At 48.2% G+C, this 15,827-nt stretch overlaps 2 long non-coding RNA genes and 3 other non-coding genes across 8 annotated transcripts; all 5 read right to left on the minus strand.

Annotated features, from left to right (window-relative positions):
* Positions 1–1,864: 1,864 nt before the first annotated feature.
* Positions 1,865–8,442, minus strand: LOC107033397 (uncharacterized). Of its 4 annotated transcripts, none has more exons than XR_004194113.2 (7): positions 8,291–8,442; positions 7,524–7,683; positions 6,364–6,425; positions 4,785–4,863; positions 3,197–3,301; positions 2,257–2,351; positions 1,865–2,150 (listed from the first exon to the last, which is right to left on the minus strand). It is a non-coding gene; the product is annotated as an uncharacterized lncRNA (long non-coding RNA). The 4 variants fall into 4 exon arrangements; XR_012061727.1 differs by having other exon boundaries at positions 2,257–2,721; XR_012061725.1 differs by having other exon boundaries at positions 2,257–3,301.
* Positions 4,047–4,178, minus strand: LOC116284370 (small nucleolar RNA SNORA71). Its single transcript, XR_004194132.2, has one exon. It is a non-coding gene; the product is annotated as a small nucleolar RNA SNORA71 (small nucleolar RNA).
* On the minus strand, positions 5,708–5,840 carry LOC116284366 (small nucleolar RNA SNORA71). The gene has a single exon (XR_004194128.2). It is a non-coding gene; the product is annotated as a small nucleolar RNA SNORA71 (small nucleolar RNA).
* Positions 6,866–6,998, minus strand: LOC116284368 (small nucleolar RNA SNORA71). Its single transcript, XR_004194130.1, has one exon. It is a non-coding gene; the product is annotated as a small nucleolar RNA SNORA71 (small nucleolar RNA).
* A 2,388-nt stretch (positions 8,443–10,830) lies between the features above and the next one.
* LOC140687277 (uncharacterized) lies at positions 10,831–11,952 on the minus strand. The gene is made up of 2 exons (XR_012061467.1): positions 11,882–11,952; positions 10,831–11,254 (listed from the first exon to the last, which is right to left on the minus strand). It is a non-coding gene; the product is annotated as an uncharacterized lncRNA (long non-coding RNA).
* Positions 11,953–15,827: the final 3,875 nt, after the last annotated feature.

Here is a 15,827-nt window from a genome sequence, read left to right on the forward strand (position 1 = left end):
AAACTGAGGTCAGATAATGGAAACTCACATTGTCACCAAGCGGGACTATACCCAGGCCCGTGATTCCAAAGCCAGCGATCTCACATGCCCTCCAGGCTGCTGCCCCCGCCTTACCCACCCTACACTTCACCACTGCCCTAATCAGCAGGGAGGGAGCACCAGGTACACCAGCCCTCTGTGGACTCCTCAAATGACAGCCTTTCCATAAAGGTGTTCCAGCAACTTTTTCATGGAATTAGCCTTGAATTCCTCATCTTCTAGTCCAGTGCTCCCACACTGCTTGTAGTGGCAGGTCTCCGGATCTTCACCGGCCGCCGCAGCAGGCTACTTGTGGCCATCAGGCACTCAGAACACGGCTGGTGTAACAGAAGACCTGGATTTTAAAGTTTCATTTAAATCAGTTTAAACAGCGACACATGGCTACTGAGGACCACAATGGACAGCAGTTCTGAATAAGCTCCAGGAAGCACCTATCACTTCTGTTCAGAGCCGTATCCCCAACACCCACAGCAGCGCCCATTAGCAGTGCACGTCCCATGACATTTGGTCTTTGAACACATTATCCTTATATTTGTTGGCGATCCCCTTAAGGGCACAAACTGTTTCATTCACCACTGTACCCATATTTCTAGTATACTGTCTGGTTCACTTTTAAAATGCTTGTTTTTTTTAAATGAGTGAAACTTCACTGTCCAGCTCTCCATTCTGCTCTGAAATTTCCCCAGATGCCTGACCAAGGCACTCTAGTTTCCCAGCAAGGATCTTTGACCTTAAGTCTGGGTCGCTTTGGTTGCAAAGCTCTTCTCAGATTTCCTCAGGCCATGCAGACCTGGGAAGGCTCCTGCTCTGCCGAATGCAGTGGAGCAGGGCAGCGTGACAATGTGGAGTCCAGTGTTAAGTACTGGCCCGTGCTCTGCGGCGGCCCCTGCATAACAGCAAACATTACCGCCATCACGGCAGTCTCTAGGTCACCCAGACCCCTTCTCTTGGCGGCCTTCCAGGTGGTTATAACCAGACCCAGCCAACTAAAAGTCAGACAGCAGAGGATAGCCCTCAGAACAAGACCGAAAAAGGACTTCTGACTTTTGGATGCCTCTCCCAGGAACCGGCTGGCAGAGTGGGGCATTTCAGCTGTGAAGAACGCCTGCCCCTGCAGAGGGTGGTCCATCCTGCCTCAGCTCAGCCAAGGTGGTTTCAATTCCAAATGCAGAACTAGACAATTAACTCCAGCCTTTCATCACAGCCTGTGGGTCCTCATGTAGACCCCTCCACCTAAAACACGAGGATTAAAACTTTCACACTCGCTTGTCCTTGGAACATGATCACATTGTTACAATCATCGATTTCTCTCTCTAAAAGCCCAACCTTGACGACACTCCCAAGGTCCACCAGCAGCAGCTTCACGGTCACCATTCCCCCCGAATCAGTAACCTGTCCTCTCGAGTTCACCCCATGTTATTTCACACCCCGGATAAGCTGAGCAACTTGTTCCTACTTTGCAAACTAGGCCAGCTAGTCATGCAATCAGGTACTTACTCAGGAGCCAGGTCCCAGAACCCCAGGCCCTCAGCTTCCCCAAAGACGACAGCACCGTCACTCCTGTCCACCCTGTCACCCAGCACCCTTCCTAGGCCCTGGCCTGACTGTTCCTCATCATCCTCAACTCTCACAGGTCCTAACCCGAGCCAACCGCCAGCACCTGCTCACCTCCCGTCCTAACTGAACACCTCACACAGCCCACGCACTGAGCCTCCGGGGCAGAACAGGAAAGGCTCCGGGAGTGCAGGCAGGAGCTGACCCATGACTCACCTTCCCCCTGCCCAGTCTCCCTTCTACGTGGCTTGTTACTGACTTAAAACACAGGCCAGGCGAATATGTATGGTTTATTGGGTGGGTGGGCAGAGAGGGGAGCAATGAGCGTCAGGGAAAAACTTGTTCATTGAAGTCATCCAGGAAAGCAGAGCTGGCCCTCCCTGCCTGCGGCCCTCCAAGGGAGAGCCAGATGAAGTGGACCCTGAGCCCCAGGCCCAGCACTAAGCGGAGTGAACGGAACCATGAGCAGGTGGCAAGGAGAAGCTCTGGGGAAGCTTCCAGCAGGGACCTCATTCTCCATGCTCTGCGCCTCGGATGTCCATGAACAACAGGAGAATCTAAAATAAAGGACAGGCGAGACCAATGGTTGGGAGTTCCCATCTGCGTAAACGTGACCCAGCCAGCCCTCTGGCGTCAGGCTCCCAGCCCTGGGCATTAAGTCACCTTTGCTGAAGAAATACCAGCAATCCCAGATCCCAAGTCATCCTGAAGGCCACTGACTCATGGCCCTGGCACTTCCTTCTGGATCTGAAGCTGACCTGCGCGGGAGAAGAAGCGCACAAACGTTTAGTCTCCAGCATCACCTTCTCCCCAAGTAACATCACTGAGAAGGTCCCAAATGACAAGTCCCAAGCTCCCAGATTATGCAAGCCAAACTAGACATCACCAGAATAAACAGGGCGGCAGAGGAACAACATCTCAAAAGTCCAGTTTTTAACCACTGCCCTCAGGAGCTTTCCCCCCATACTATCATTACTTCTATGCCCAGCCTGTCCCAAGGCCCCAGTAGCTGTCATCGTATTCTGCAAAGACCACTTAAATGACCCAAACAAGAAAGGCAAATGAAGATAAACTTCCAGCAAGATTGTTAGGTGACCAGATCACTGAAGATCAAGACTGCCAGGCCCACTGAAGGATAAATGAGAAAACATTATTAATGCTTGAAGACATTACCCAAGTGAACCCCAACTCAACACACAGGACTCTATACCTAGAGGTTTCAAGTACCGGGTCTGGGAAGGGGAAAAGATAAACGGTCCTTTCAAATGGTCACCAACGGCCAGGCTCGGTGAGGAGCCCCAGGACCAGGACCTAGGCTGTGGGACAGGACAAGCCTCTGCTGCAAAAGGGGAAGAGGGCAGGTTTGAAAGACAAGGGAAACCTCAGATTTACTAGATGGCTATCAAGTACCAGGTGGCTCACAAATACTACCCTTACTACCTTTGCATCCTCATGAGATGGGAACAAAAACGTCCGGCAAAATGGGATCCCATCCTCCAATACGAGAGCTGAGTGTAGACGGAAGAGAACTAGACAAGAGTCCTCAGACCAAAAGTACAAGAGTGGGATGGACACCTTGACCTCACCTCCAACCTCGCCTCACCTGTTATGTGGGAGCCAGACATGTCTCTCAGGGGCATCAGGCTGCATCTTCAGACTTCCTGAGTGATGGCACCACTGCAGGGTCTCTGCCTCCCACAGGACACGTCTGCAGCACAGAAGGAGGCAGAAGGTCAGCCCATGTGTCGATGGCTAACTACAGGGTTAGGGCCCCTGTCAGCCAAATAATATTCTCACTAACGTGAACCAGAAAGCAAAGCTGGGGAGCCCTGAGTCTACAAATGCAGATTCACAGAACCACAGGCTTGGAAATTTCTTCTCTAGTGAACCCCCAGGGCCACCCTTTTAAAGAGAACCCAAAAAAGCACAGATTAAAAGGAGAGCTACGAAGAGGTTGGTCCGTCAAAGCTCTCTTCTCTCATGAGTGACTGATTCCTCGGGCTTCTGGTAGACTGTGACAAATGGAAAGTTCTTTATTGATTCAGAATTGACAGAACTCATCTATGCCCCTTTATCTGGCCTCCACATTTATTTCCTTTCTCCTTATATTCTACACCATAGCAGCTCCGGGAGATTGTGCTCGAGAAAGAGTAAAAGAGCAAAGGGAACACACAAACGAGCATGCAAGTCACAGCTGTCATGAATAATCATTATGGACTCCCCTCCACTCCTGTAAATTCATGAAGGAGAGCCCATGAATCAGTTCCCACACACATCCTTCAGCACTACCTGAACTTACCCCAAATATATAGACTGGTTTCTGTCAAGAGGCTCCTTAACTTCAAAGACAAAGTGAACCCCTGCAGTTCTGGGGGCTAGCCCGGTCACCGTATCACAGTGGGGCCAGCAAAGGCCCGAGCTCTAAAGGGACTGGCAGGAGAAAGAAAAGCTAGTGTTGGAAAGCTCCAGGGTTTGGAAGGGACCGCTGGGCCCTTCAAACACGGGGAAATGTCTTTCAGCGATTCCTCTCCCTGCACTATCAATGACCAGGGCACGGGCAGCCCGCGATCACTTTCGATGCAGGAACAAAAAAGGACAGAAAGAGCCAGGAAGGACAGGAGGCTGGTGACAGGGGCCCGGGCAATGGCCTAAGTTAGGGAGACCGCCCAGCCAAGCAGAGAACCAGCAGCTTCTGCTATTATCTTCCAAAGACTCCATAAAACCTCCGTCCCAGGCAGGGGGAGTCAAAACACTTGCAGCATAAAATTCAAAAAATGCCTTTGGGCTGAAAAAGATCAGGCTCATGTGGTCATGACACCACCATGAAAAATTTTTTAAAAACCTTCACTGCTATTCCAGCTTTGCTTTTCAGATAAAGAAGTGAAGTTTGAGATGGGGTCACAGAGCTAGCTAGATTCAGAGGCTGGACCAGAGTCTCTGGTGCCTAAATCCACATGCTTTCCATCACAGCAGCACTCGGAAGGCAGATGCCCCGGGAGATTACCCAAGCAGACTTCGAGAGGCCCCTCCACTGAAGCATACAAGGGACTATCCCACAGCAGGGACACAACTGGAAACCTCACAGGATGCCACTGTCATCTCACTTCCCCTTACATGAGAACTCAAGCCCCAAAGAACATGCACCTGACTTTACAGATACAAAATTCCCAGGAATGGTCCAAGAACCTTACCCGGGGCCCTAGGGTCCAGCGCCTGGCTGACATGAAGATTACGCCTCCCATGGCACCTCTGTGCAACACACCAACCCATCTGCAAGAGAAATGGCCATGAACGGGCATCCACAGCAGGCCCTGGTGGACACAGAACACTTAGCATAGTGACTGGCAGATTTAAGCACCTATAATGCAGGCTGTTACAGTGTTACTTGAATGGCCAGGCTGTCTTAGGAATAAGGACAACTTAACTTTAGGAAGGGTGTGAATCTTACCTGTGACAGGAGTAACACCCACATTATCCTATGTGCCAACTGTGATCAACTTGTTGCTAATCAAGGCCAAGGCCAGGTTGTGGAGAACACGCCATGGCTGACTGGCAGCCCACTAGTGTAAGGGCTCCTCACATATATACTCTCAACTAGACTGGGCTTTGTCCAGGGTTATCAATAGAAAATCACCAATGACGGGGGCCCTGCCCAGGGCCAGGATTAAAGGCAGACTCTAATAAGTCTGCCTTTCATTAGCGACACAACACTTCCAGTGGGAGAAAAGACTGCCTCAGGCCAGCAGGCTGGCTGGCTGGGCAAGGTTCCCCTGACACTCTGCAGTGGAGTCCACGGACTACGTGTCAGCAATCAGACACCACGCAGAACAGGATGGAGGCACTGCCCTCAGGATAACAGCACAAGAGGCTCGATAAGGAAATCAGCAACTTCCAGGTGTGATTAGTGCTGGGAGGTGAGGCTGAGGATGTGGAAACGGGTGCAGTGGGGAGGCAGAGAAAGCTTCCGGGGGGGAGACCTAGGAGATGACCCCCTGTGGTGGCTCCTCCACCATAAACAAACCCGCGAGGCAGAGCCCAGCCTAGGGAAAAAGGCACTCAGTGACCACACGGCACTGTTACCAAAAAGTAATACAAACTGGTGGGAAGAGAGACATGTACGAAAGCCCCAGAGTTCAGAAGGGACAGGATGGACCCTCCAAACACGGGGAAACGCTTTCAGCGATTCCTCTCCCTGCACTATCAATGACCAGGGCACAGGCAGCCCACGATCACTTTCGAATGCAGGGGCAGAAAAGGGCAGTGAGTGAGCCAAGAGGGGAGGTCACTGCCAGCATCCTGGAAAATGGCCCAAATAGGGCCTGACCAGCAGACAGGTCACTGACCAGACTTACCGCTAAGATGACAGAGCTACCCTGCATATCCAGAGATGACTTACCCGTCCCAGCTGAGTCAAGAGGAAGACTCATAGCACAAATACTGAGACTCCTTGGGCTCTGACAGAATGAGTGTGAGTGCTTCCAGTATTGAACATCTGACAGGATGCTCACTCAGGCTCACAGAAACGCACTCAGCTGGCCACTGGATGTAAATCTAGGTTTGACTCTAAAATGCAGTCCTCTGTCCGCTCAACACCACAGCAGCCTTCATCAGGGGCTCTCACAAGCAGAAGCAGGCCCAGGCCTCGGCCTGTTCCAAGGCACCAGGCCGAGGACACCAGGATGCAGCCTCCCCTGCACTCTCTCCCCACACCCCATCACCCAGCACCTCCGGCCTCGCAGCCTGCCCAGAACTCAAGCCAGGACCACTCACCTGAGACTCAGTCCAGGCTCCCCTGATGATACCCCTCATGCAACAGCAGCCACATGGCAGTCCTGCAGGGGCGAGAAGCCAACACATGACCAGCCCACGCAGTAGGAAACCAGGGGAGGATCCTTCTCAGGCAGTGAAGGCACTACAGCCTGACTCCCTCCATCCTCAGACTACCTCATGCTTGGTCACTGCCAGTCACTTAAGGCTGTCCTGTTTGGGAGGGGCAAGTATGAATCCCGTGAACAGGAAAAAAAAAAAACCTTGCAAATTTTCCTTTGCCCAATGGTCAGGACATGGGCAGCCTATAATCACTTCAAACACCAGCAGAAAAAGACACAGCGCTGCTGAAATTGAATACCAAGGTCAGAAGACCACAGCGGTGGCGTAACTTACTCTCGTTCTTTTTTAAAGCCTCACAGAAACCAGCAGTGAGCCAGGCACAGAGGGCACACACAGACACCAGGTGCCAGGAGGCATCTGAGAGCTGGGGGGAGGAAGGAGGTGTGGGAAAGCTCCAGAGTTTGGAAGGGACAGGATGGACCCTCCAAACACGGGGAAACGCTTTCAGCGATTCCTCTCCCTGCACTATCAATGACCAGGGCACCGGCAGCCCGCGATCACTTTCGAACGCAGGGGCAGAAAACGGCAGAAGCGGAGCCAGGCAGAGGAGCCCATGTGAGCAGCCGGCTATCTGCCCAGGCAGGAAAAAGCTGCCCAGCCAAGCCCGCGACCCCCAGCACTATCATCTCATGGAAAGATTCCATCTCCCCTCATTAAGAGAGGCCACAGCAAACCAACTTCGGATAAAAACGCCTCAACTGTTCACCTCACAGATACCAACTGAGGACCTACTATGTGCCAGCCACTGTGGGTTCAAAAACAGAAAAACACACACCAGGCCCCTGTCCTCCCAGAGCACTTGCCCCTCCCACCCCGGAAAGTAAAGCTCACCCAAGATTCCACGGCTAACGAAGGGCTGAGTCAGGATCTGAACCCAGGCCTTTCTGGACCCCAAATCCAGCCCCATCCTCCTGAACAAGGGCTTTGCAAGACACCTCTCAGGACCCCTTTCCCCCTCCCAGCCCCAGGACCACCCTCTCTGCGGTGGGGCCCGCAGGAAACAGCCCCGGTTCAAGGTCCTCAGGAGCAGCAGCACTTACCCAGCGGACAGCCTCAGCCACTGCACACCGTGGGGGTGCATCAGGCAGGGCGGGTCACGGACCCGCAGGACAGAAGGGGGCGCTGGCTGAGGCAGGCCCAGCAAAGCCGTCCGAGGGAGGGTCTTCATCTGTCTCCGAGGCAGCCGGGAGCTCGCGAGGCCTAGGCAGGGAAAGCGTGGGAAAGGGCTTGAGTGCAAAGCAGGGGGGCAGGGAGCCAGACTCGGCCTTCTTGGGCGCTGGGGGCGTCCTCAATTTAAAGCTCAAACAATCCGTCCGTAAAATGGAGGTTTGAACGCTTTCCTTTAAAGGTTATTGAGAAAAATAGACTAACGGTCACGAGAACACTTCTTGGTCTGCAACCGACCGGCGGCTTTGGGGGATGAAACGCTGGAGTCGGAGGTGATGGGCAGTGAGGGTCAGGGGGTTCTGGCGCCCCTCGGGCCGGGTTCACGTGGGCTCCGCACGACCCCCTGCGGGACCTCAGGCCCACGCGTCTCTCGCCCTCAGCGAGCACAAGCCTCCCCACTTGGCGGGTGACGCCGGGGGACCCGACGCTCCGAAGCAGCGCCGGCCGGTGGCGCGGGACCTGGAGGCCCCTTTGTCGAGGACACAAGCCCCGAGAAGTCCACACCTGGCGGCAGGAGCGGGCCTGGGCTCAGAGCCTACCTGCGGCCGGCGCTCCCCATCTACTGGGGCCTCAGTTTCCCCTTATAACGGGGGTAGTCAGAAGCAGACCACGTGCCCAGAGCTCCCCGCAGGGGACTCACCCGGGCGCCGAGACAGCGCGGCACAGCGTGGATGTCCGTGGATGTCGGATGGTAGCGTCGATCCACGCGGAACTGCAACCACACCAGGGGAACCTGCCGCTCCTGCGCAGCGCCGGCGGAAATGCAGCAGAGGCGCGCAGTGTGGCCTAGAGCGGCGTCGCTCGGGGCGGAGCCCGCGCAAGCGGTCCTGCGGCGCCTCCTCGTGGAGCGGAGCCTAAATTCGGCGTCTTGATGACTTGGAGAAATTTTCAACAGTAGTCTGAAATTTTAGAAGTAGTATTCCCTCACCGGTTTTACTTTTCAGTATGTTCAGTTTGCTGTCACTGATTAATCTGGAGGGATGTTTACTCTTCCACCCATAGTGAGAAACTGTTAATAGTAAGAGCTTATGTGACTTGTGCCGAGTTTGGACAATAGGGATCTTGTCTGATCGACCATTATATTCAGAGCACCTAGCTTAGTGGCTGACACAGTTGAACAAATGAATGAATTCTGGCCATATGTTTATTTGGACGTCGCCAGACTAAAATATTGTTCCAATGACCTGAAACTGGAACGTGATGGGGACAAGGAGATAAGCCTAGAGAGGTGGGCAGGTGCTCTGCAAAAGCTTTGTCCTCAAAGTAAACTGAGGCCTTGAAGCCAAGGGATTTCGTCAGATTTGCATTTCAGGTACCCAAACAGATACGCATTGTGCTAGAGAAGACTGTCAGAGGTCCCCAACGGCACTGCAAGAAAGGCTCAGAGACCCTAATTTCACAAGCAGTAACACTGCCTGCATCCTGGGCTAGGTGAACCTCTTGGACCCGAGGCAACCCTGCCACTAACCTGGCCCACATTCTTTTTTTTTTTTTTTTAACTTTTTTTAAATCGAAGTATAATCAGCTTATAATGTTGTGTCAATTTCAGCATGTTTCAGCCATAATGTACAACATATATTTCATATTCTCTTTCATTATAGATTATTACAAGATATTGAATATAGTTCCCTGTGCTATACAGTAGAAACTTGCTGTTTATCTATTGGCCCACATTCTGAAGTTCAAACAACCCACCGTTGTGTCTGAGGAAAAGTCTCCCCACTTCAGATTCCTGGTGCTCACTGGGTCCGCACAGTGTGGACATCCAGGCCTGACTGATGCAACCAAGAAGGAAAGCAGGGCAGATCGCTGAGGGTGAGAACACCTCATCTTCTGGACCTGGGAAGAGGCTCTGTGATTCTAAGACAGTGAGAACTTTGGGACTCTTTGTGATGAGGAGGGGCCATGGGATGCTATGGCTGTGAGGGCAGTGGGCAAAGGAGTCAGGTGTGCACACTATGGCCATACAGCTCTGGTGTCCTTTCCTGCCTCCTGTTCTTGCCCTTACTCTTGGCTAAGTGACGTAATTTCTATGCCCCACCTTAGTTTTCCTTTCCTAGAAAATGGGCAGAATCGTAGCTCCTCCCCCCACCCCCATAGCATTGCTGTGAGAATTAAGTGAAACAGTTCATACCAAGAGCATAGCACAGAATAAGTGGCCAAGCATGGTACTTGCTATACACTAGTATTTCTGAGAAAGGCAAGGTCTTCTGTCACTGCAAGGACATGGTAGTATTTACGAAGAAGAGAGAACGTGCTGTTTGAAAAATCTAAGGCAGCACTATCCAGTAGAAATATAATGCCAGCTACATAATTTTAAATTTTCTAAGTACCATATTAAAAAGGACCCAAAAGGTGAAATTAATTAATAATATATCGTATTTAACACAAGATAACCAAAATACCATCATTTCAGCATGTAATCAATATTTTTAAACTATTAATGAGATATTTACTATTCTTTTTCTTTGTACAAAGCCTTTGGAATCCAGTGCGTGTTTTATACCGACAACATATTGCAGTTGGGACTGGTTGCATTTCCAGTGCTCCGTAGCCACATGTGCCTGGTGGCTACTGTGTTCACCAGAGCAGGTCTAAGGCCATTTGGCTTTGATCAGCCTTTCAAAGTCAGAGGAGAGAAGTAGCTAGCAGGAGGCTCATAGCATGACCCTTCCACAGCCCCCCACCCACCCATGAGCCTTGGACATCCCAGGAGGGGCCGGACCTGCTACACCACTCAGGTTGGGAGCCTCATCATTCTGAGCTGGAGATTAAGGCAAAGATGCCTTCAGGAGGCTGGGAAGGTGCAGAGCCACTATTCCAATCTACACAATTCCCCTGCATCCTTTGTTCCCCTGGTGCCAGGGAGAGGATCTGGGCCCGGTCATTTCTGCATCTCCAGTGCTTAAAGGAGGCTGGTCATCTAAGAGGCATGGTCTATGCTTGCTAATTGTTAGTGTCACAGGATATGCAAATGAACATTTCAGCTAAGGCACCAAGGAGGCACCAAGATACAGGAATGAATTGCTGAACCACAGCAAATCACGGTTGCGGCAGGTAAAAGGTAGTTGAATCCTGGCAGTTTTTGAAAGTTCCACCTGATAAAATGGCAGCTGCCTTCCAAAGAAAGTGGTGGACCAGATGCAGAATTTAGGAAGAACATAAATGAAAAATGGTTGCTTGTGACTCAATTATCTCTTCTAATTTGAGGGTATTAGCAGTACAGAGTTAGACATTCAGAGGAGGGGGAATTATGGAGTCTAGGTCTTAAAATAGTCTCACCCCCTGCCTCCGAGAGAGAGCAGGAGGATATTCCTCTTTCTCTGGTAACACTCATACCAGGAGCTCCAGCTGCAATCCACGGGAGCTTAATAAATACCACCTGGCATTGAGGAGCACAGGTGAGCCGGGTCAGTCCACTCCTAAGTCGAAAGTTCATCATCTCCTTTAGCAGGTATAGAATCTGAGGTCAAAATGTCCATGGCTGCTCAAGAGGTTCTGCCCTAGAGGGGGCCTGCAAGGGTGAGCGGACCCAAGAAGGCCTGTTCACATCACTAGGGGTGCAGTCAAAGGGCACAAGGAGTGGGGGCATCTCTGGAGAACCCTGGAAATAGAGGCCAAGAGAGAATGTCCAGGATTAATTTCATGCCCAACTCAGAGACGTGTCCCTCCACCTCACTCTTCATCCCATCTGGTTTTTTTGTTTTGTTTTTTAAATTTTTTGTGGGGGTGGGTATTTAGGTTTATTTATTTACTTTTTTAATGGAGGTACTGAGGATTGGACCTAGGACCTCATTCACGCTAAGCACATGCTCTACCACTGAGCTATGCCCTCCCCTGCCATCCCATCTGTTTTGATCCTGGAGGTATTAGGGGTGGGGGAGTGGACAGAAACCTGGTAAAGAGAAACACATTTGGGTAAGTAAAGAGAGAAGGTCCCCATCCCCTCCCAGCAGATAACAAGCCACCCTATGCGTGGCCCCAGCTGGTGGTAAGCAGAGAAGTCTTACGTATCAGTGATCATTGAAAACATGATTAATACACTAGATGGACACTTAAAATAATTGAATGGAAGCTATATTCCCCATTTTTAGTAATATAAGACTTATTACCTAAGAATGATCAGAAAATTTATGAGGACTTCCCGAGATTTTTCTAGAGATAGGGAAAAGACTCTTCCCCTTAGAAAATCTAAAGAGACAGACAAAAAAAATATATTATGACTATATACCAGAAGTACTGCTTTCAACATACTGGTCACGTTCATAAAGGATTTGGCTGTAGCTGGGAAGCCAGCATTCCACCATCCTGGAGTTTGTGACCTCACAGGGGCTGAGAGACTCCTGAGCCTGGAGCCCCTCCCTGAGGGGAGATGGGGTCTTGGCTAGACAGATTTTTCCAAGGTGGTGATGCCCAGACTCTAGGCTGGAAGTCAGCAGCTGACCCCGAGAGCCTACAGGAGCGTCAAGCCGCATCCCCGCACTAAGAATGATCAGCATGTTGGCAGTCCTGTTGTATATGTCCATCCTCCTCCTCCTCTTCATACTGATCCTCTGTTACTGCATCTTTCTGGAGGAATAGGCTCAGACTCCAGGAGGCTGTGGGAAGCCTTGGCCAGCCCAGCATCCTGGGATCTCTCAGACAGGATAAGATCTTCCTGTGCTGCCCCATGGCCTGTGTCTTGGCGTGTTTTGGGGTCTCCAGCAGCCCCAGGCCCTCACTGGATGCTCTGATAGACTGAGATGAGACAGAGGGTCTCCCTACCAGGGTCAGCTGCCACCGAGGTCTCAGCACCGCCTCCTCCCTGGGTCCCCTAGCTGGGCCTCTCTGTCATTTTTGCTTCTGGTTCATTTTTGTCCGGAGCTGAAGGCCCCTGGAGAGGGGATCATTGTGGGCTCGATGAAGGTATAAATGGCTCAGGCCTCTGTCATGGGGACAAGCATGAGAAAAGTGACCCTCTCTCTTCAGAAACTGGCAGGTCTGGGCCCTGGGGGACTAGAGTCCTTGTGAAAGACTGCTAACCTTGGCAAGTGACATCGGACTTTCCTTCTGTCAGTAGTGGACAATCCTGGAAAGCAACTTCCTTGACTAATGAATCTGGATGGTCTTAGCAAATTAACTTGGGCTTCCCTGGACAACAACTTTGGACCTTTTTTGCTAACTAAATAATTGAGATGTTTGTGGCTAATTGCTTAAATCTTCCTGGCTAGAGAATTGTTAATTTTCTTGCCTGAGTATTTGGGTGTTCCAGGATAATGATATTTGACTTTGACTCATTATCTTTCACCATGCTAGCTGACTGCATCGGTTTAAGACCTTGGGTTTTTCCAAGCCAAGGGCAGAAGACAACCCTGGCTATTCTTCTGGGACGTCTAGGATAAAAATAGAAGAATTCTTCTGTGATTTCACCATTATGTATGAGATTGCCTGATGGCTTAGATATACATTCTATTTTTAGAATTCTAAGAATTTTTAAAGTTATGAATGAATATTAATTTTTATCAAATTATGATACTCAAGATGATGAAGGGTGATGGTAGCCAAAATGTATTACTAGCTTACAATAAGCCAACAACTATTAAAAAAAGCACTTATTCATGCATTTTAATGTATTATTTTTCTTATTTTTAAATTTTTTAATTGTAAAATACACAGATGGTAAATAAAATGTACCGACTTAACCATTTTTAAATATTCATTTCAGTGGTGTCAAATACATTCACACTATTGTGCAATCAATCCCCCAAATTCTTTTCATCTTGCAAAACTGAAATTCTGTACCCATCAACCAACAACTCCCCATTCCTTCCTTCCCTCAGGCCCTGGCAACCATCATTCTGCTGTCTCTGAACTGGACTGCTCTAGAAAACTCGTATAAGTGGAATCACACAGTATTTGTCCTTTTGTAACTGGCTTATTTCACTTAGCTTAAGATCGTTAAGGTTCCTCCATGTTGTAGCAGATGTCAGAATTTCCTTCCTTTTAGGGCCGAATAATATTCCATTGTATGCATCGACCACATTTTGTTTATCCATTTAGCCATCAATGGACACTTGAGTAGATTCTACCTTTTGGCTATTGTGAATAGTAGTGCTATGCACACAGGTGGACAAATGTTTCTTTAAGACCCTGCTTAAAAGAAGAAAACAGACCCTGCTTTCAGTTGTTTCAAGAATATATTCATAAGTGGAATTGTTGGATCATATGGTAATTCTATTTTTAACTTTTTTGAGCAACCATCATATTGTTTTCCATAGTGGCTGCACCATTTTGTATATTTTATCTATTTTAGGGGAGGAGGGTATAGCTCAATGATAGAGCACATGCCTAGCATGCACGAGGTCATGGGTTCGATCCCCAGTACATCAGCTAAATTAAAAAAAAAGCAATAATAAATAAATAAATTAACCTAATTATCTCCCCCTCCAAAAAACAAAACAACAACAAAAAATAACAAATAAATAAATAAGTAAACCTAATTACCTCCTCCCTAAAAAACAAGAAAAACAAAAAAATAAAATAAAGTATTTTATCTATTTTAAAATTGAAAAACTGAGGTTCAGAAAGATGAAGTAACTTGTGATATATAAAGTTAAAATGCAGTAGAGAAAAATTGTAAGTGTGTCTGCTGTATTAGTTCCCTAGGGCTGCCATAACAAAGTACCATAACCTGGGCAGCTTAAAATGACAGAAATTTATTCTCTCACTCTTCTGGAGGCTAAAAGTCTCAAGTCAACATGTCGGCAGAGCCATGCTCCCTCTGAAACTCAGGGCAGGATTATTCCTGGCCTCTTCCTAGCTTTTGAGGGTGTTTGTCAATCCTGTAGCTACATCACTCCAATCTCTGCCCCTTATCACGTGACACTCTCCCGGAGTGTCTTTCTCCTCATTGATAAGGACACTAGTCGTATGGGATTAATGGTCCTCCCTCCTGCAACATGACCACATTTTAATTTACATCTTAATTACATCTTCAAAGACTATTTCCACGTACGGTCACATTCCCAGGTACCAGGTGTTAGGACTTTGTAACATATCTTTGCGGGGAACATAATTCAATCCATAATATCTGTCTCCCTCCCAATTCTGTGATATTTACCACATTCTTGACCTTCTAATGTGGTATACTAGTAGACTTCCCAATAGAAAATTCTGCTTGCATTCATAGGACAGACTTTATTTGATATTGGTGGATTATTAGACTATAAGCTTGGAGGAAGGGAAATGCAATGAGTTTCTCTCATTCATCCTTTTACCTCCCAGTCATTATATAAAAACAAAAACAAAGAACCAGTGTTAGAAATGTGGTGCCTTTATGGGGAAAAATCATTAACTGAACAGTTGTTTGGGGAATTATTTAGGTGATAGTTTTCATGTTGTTCTTTTTTCCTTTTTGCCTTACCCATCTATCAATTTATTACAATTCCAAAGACGATGCAATATTATATTTCATTATTTCTTTTAGAATATTTATTTTTGTGTTGACAATCTTAGGCTGACATCAAAAATTGCATCTCAGCCTCTTTTTTCAATTAAGTATAGTTTCTTTACAATGTTGTGTTAGTTACTGGTGTACAACATAGAGATTCAGTTATACATATATATTCTTTTTCATTTTTTTCATTATAGGTTATTATAAGCTGTTGAATGTAGTTCCCTGTGCTATACAGTAGGACCTTGTTGTTTACCTGTTCTGCATATAGTAGTCTGTATCTGCTAATCCCAAATTCCCAATTTATCCCTCCCCTGTCTTTTTCATTTTGGTAACCATTTGTTTGTTTTCTATGTCTGTGAGTCTCTTTCTGTTTCTTTTTTCGTTTTTTTTTTTAATGGATGTACCAGATATTGAATCCACTACCTCGTGCATGCTAAACATGCACTCTACCACCAAGCTATTTCCCAACCCTCTCTTTCTGTTTTGTAAATAATTTCATTTGTGTCATTTTTTTTAGATTCTACATATAGATTATAGCAGATAATATTTGTTTTTCTCTATCTTACTTACTTTAGTTAGTATGATAATCTCTAGGTCCATCCATGTTGCTGCAACTGGCATTATTTCACTTTTTATGGCTAAGTAGTATTCCATTGTGTGTGTGTTTGTGCGTGTGTGTGTGTGTATCACATCTTTTTATTTTTTTATTCTTTATATATCACATCTTCTTTATCCAGTCATC

This window comes from Vicugna pacos, chromosome 19 (assembly GCF_048564905.1).
Source record: "Vicugna pacos chromosome 19, VicPac4, whole genome shotgun sequence".
NCBI lineage: Eukaryota > Metazoa > Chordata > Mammalia > Artiodactyla > Camelidae > Vicugna > Vicugna pacos.